Raw genomic sequence first — 4,210 nt, forward strand, 5'->3', positions numbered from 1 at the left:
CCTCAAAACTTCATGTGTTACTGTTAGAGTTAAAACAGACAAAACTGCTTTGACACCACTGCCTTTCATAATTCTTGTCTGAAATGGTACAGCTTCATCTGGATCCTGAAAACTTAATGGTATGTTTTGTGTGGCATTTCCATTCTTTGTGGCTACTATGGACCCACTCCAGCAAATTGTCCCTATTCAGCAAAACACTTCAGCAGCAGCAGCAATCCCCCACAGACGAGGATGACTGTCTTCCATGACTGCCTTATCTGTGGGTTCAAAGATGACTGACAAGGCCAGTCGGGGATCCACAGCTTCTGTTGCAACTCAGGCATGTGTTTCTGCGGGGTGTGAGTGGCTCTGGTTTCTTTGTTCAGTCTGCAACATGCTGTTTCTGCCACTCCCACTTTTCCATCCAGTGTTGCTGAGCTGGAAGAATAAAAATTGTCTTGGGAGTCTATAGTTGGATATCTGGATGATGTGGCCAGCCCCGCAAAGTTGATGTTGGATGATCATTGCCTTGATGCCTGGGGTGTTTGCTAACATTGGTACATCTGTCATCCCACTAGATTTGAAGAATCTTCCTCGGGCAGCATTGATGGTACTTCTCCAGTGACTTGAGGTGTCTCCTGTTCGTTGTCCGTGTTTGAGCTCCATACAGAAAGATGAGGATCATGACTGCTTGATAACCCATGAGCTTGGTTTCAAATCTGATGTCATGATCTTTAACCACCCATTTTCTCAGGTGTCTGAAGGCTGCATTTGCACACCTGGAGTGATGTTGGATTTCTTTGTTGATGTCAACCTGCTGGGAGAGATGGCTTCCAAGCTACGGGAAATATTCAACATTCTCCAGAGTCTCGCCATAAATCTGAATTACTGGAGCTGGGGACTGCACTTATGCACAAGCTTATCTTCAGGCACATATCAAAATCTAATTGAATTTGAAGTTCAGCCTGGGTTGATGTGCTTTGCCAAATTGCCTACATTTGGTGCTTGTTGTGTTTCTGCTAATAACTGGCTGCATCCCCATGTCTCCCTCGGGCCCCTTAAAACATGATTAACTGGTTAATCACATGTTAAACAGTGACCTGGCCACACAGTCAAGCAATTAATGGTGTGATAAAATGAGGAACAAGCCATAAAGTTATTATACAAAATATGTGTTAGGGCATTGTGGCTGGCTCCTATTACTCCTTTAACTGCAAGTGTAGCCAGCGCCCAGCCTCCAGAGCACATGAGAGCCTTTCAAGACTTGTCTGTGCTTCAGAGGCTGGGAGGCCCTTCAGCTGATGGGGGCTCCCAGCTAGAAGCCCAGTCATATATTCAGAGTTTAAGCTAATCTTGCTACTTGCTGGTGCAGAGGCAGCCCAGGATTGTGCTCCCTCTGCACTGGCAATATGGTACAACGGGATCTGACGCAGGATTCCACAGTCGCACTTCCTGCCATGCACATGCACCAGACCCAATCACATCTTTACTTTTATGTCTGTCAGGGCCCTGGATCTACTAACTTACTTTGGGATAGGAATATTTGTGCCGTTGGGATTATTATTATTTTTGTGGAGAATATTGTATTTTTGTTTATTGTTTGTCGAACATTCAGAGTGGCTGTGAAGCACTTCAAGAGAAAAAACTCAATAGAAAATAGATCCTTCCCTTTAACAAAGGATGAATAAAGTTGGTTAAATGAAAACTGTTTGCCTTTATTCCTTGGAATTTTGCTCATTCAAGGAGTAAATGCATGAGAGTTTTCTCCTTTAAAACCAGAGAACAATAAAATGTTAATTAATTTGGACCAGCTAAAATATATAATTACCTAGTAATAAAAAGACACATAAAGGTACTAAGTTGTTAAATCCATTTCATTAGTACTATTTACATAAAAGCTCTTTATTATATAATGCACAAATATTGTGCCTTACCATTTTCTTATTATAATGGTCTTATTTTTTACAGACCACCAGCAAACAGCCACATTACAGGCCAAATGCAGTAGCTGTTCAGCGTTTCACTTCTTTATTTTCTCCAGGTTGTTATACCTTAGACCTGTACTGACCCTAAAATAATAAAATATTTTGAGAATCCAAAATAAAAACTGTGTTCGGGATAAATGTGCATTAAGCATTATTGTGATCATTTTTCCTTCCAGGACAGATGGCATTTTGAATCTCCAAGTGTGGGAGTCTCAAATAAATGGAGGAAGTTAAGAAATATGAAGTCATCAATAGCATAGCCCCACTTACCTGCATCGCATCATTTGGTCCATTACTTTCTTTTCAATTTGAAAAAGTAACACAGTCTTTCAAAACTCACACATTTTTACTGTAAAATGCTTCCTCCCTGAGAAAAGAAATTCATTGCCTTATGAAATATGAAAGCTTGCTTTACTTGAGTTTTTAATCTGTTTTTAATCCAACATTTCTGTGTTGTGATGTCACCCAGCTCTGTGAAATCTGCCCTGTTAGTGATCAAGAGTCCAAGCAGGCATAAAGAGCTTCTTCATTAGGACATCAAAACTGTAGGAATATTTTCAACAGCTGGTATAACTTTTTCTTGCAAGTACTTTCACTTATTTGAAGACCACCTAAGGCTCTATACAGTACACAGCAACACAGTTTGAGACATCTCTGTGATGTTCTGTACATCATATAGTTGCTAACAACCTGTCAAAGTCATCCTGACACCAAACTGAGAAGATGATGGTTTTGGTAACATATTAGCAGAGATGAAAAAAGATGATCCTCATTACTGTAATAAAACCAGCAGAGACACACTGAGAATCAATTACTGATTTTGTGACCTGTTGAACTAACCCTCAGTCAAGTAGGGAACTGCACAGAGCTTCTTACATTATCAAATGATTTAGGATGGAACACTGTCTGAAGACTTGCAACAAGTCAAGGCAAATCCGTTTCCTTAAATTGCAGCTTACTTAATTACCTTGTTCCTGAGCACAAAGATCAAATTGAGCAACTTAAGGTGCTAAAGCACTGTGCCAGCTGGACATGAAAAGGAAATAATTAACACACACAAGAGCTAAGTTTAAGGATGAGATACCTACTGACAAAAGCAAGGAGATCCAAAGTTAAGGCAGACAATGTGTCCTTGACTGCATCCATGTGCCTAAGAATTGCAACACATACTGACTCGTTGTAGAATATCATGTGCTGCAGCCTGAACTGGTGGTTTTTGTTTTTTGTGTCTGTGCCCTCTACCCCACCTCCCATGGCAGAACACACCTCATCCTGTATGGCATGTCCCACCCCAAAAGTTTACAGCTCTACAGTGCCAGGGATCAATGTTCTCAGACACGCCACAGGTCCTAGGCCCCAATCAGAAGCAGAGTAGCTACGTTAGTTCCTTACCACAGGTTCAGGAGCTAGTGCACGTGTGCCCCTAGTGACCTTGCACCATTTGTATCCGTACAGCTGACCTAACCCGTGGTACAGCTTTGGCTGCAACCATTTTAAATAACTAGATCTTAGGGAATTTTGTTCAGGGAAGGCAAATGTTTTCAAAGGCTGGAATTTTGCTTTGAGTCTTATTATCTTTAGGGAGTCCCAAGTAGTTGCGCCGCTGTTGAATAAGTGGTGGTGAAGAAATTTCTGTAAGGTACAAACACAGGGCAAAAGATGGTCCTTGCCATAAAGAGGTGGCCATCTTGACAGGAGAGTAATAATCACAAACCCTGACAATTTTCCAGTTTTTAAAAGATCTCCTCATATTAACTAATTCATCCTCATAGTATCTGGTTGAGTGATGAGAAAATTGTGAATCACGGGTTTCTGAAAATCCCACCGGGTGCCTTATTTGCAGCTCAGAATACCTAAGGGTGAGATTACCCATTAGAGCTAGCAGGTGCTCAGCCTAAGGAATGTTAGTTCTAGTCTGTGTTAAGGTTAACTGGATTAATCATGCTTTGGGGCTTAATACTCTCTCTGCTGTGCACTGCTCAGATCTGTCACTAGAGGGCTGGCAAGCAAGGGCCTGGTTAGGGGCTGCAAGTAGGCTCTATGACTGCCCTGCTGACCAGCAATCTAGCCACAGGATAGGCTGAGGAGGAAAAGAGAAAGTAGGGAAAGGCCCTCCCTGTGTCACTTGGATTGCCCCCTCCATCCCACAAATTGCCTTGCTGCTCCCCATCAGCTCCCAGATCCCCCACCCCCCTCCACTCTGCAATTGGCCCTTTCCCCCCCAGGTTGCCTCCCCACCCCCTGAA

Source organism: Gavialis gangeticus, unplaced genomic scaffold (genome assembly GCF_001723915.1).
Source record: "Gavialis gangeticus isolate Ggan-Ray unplaced genomic scaffold, GavGan_comp1, whole genome shotgun sequence".
Lineage (NCBI taxonomy): Eukaryota > Metazoa > Chordata > Crocodylia > Gavialidae > Gavialis > Gavialis gangeticus.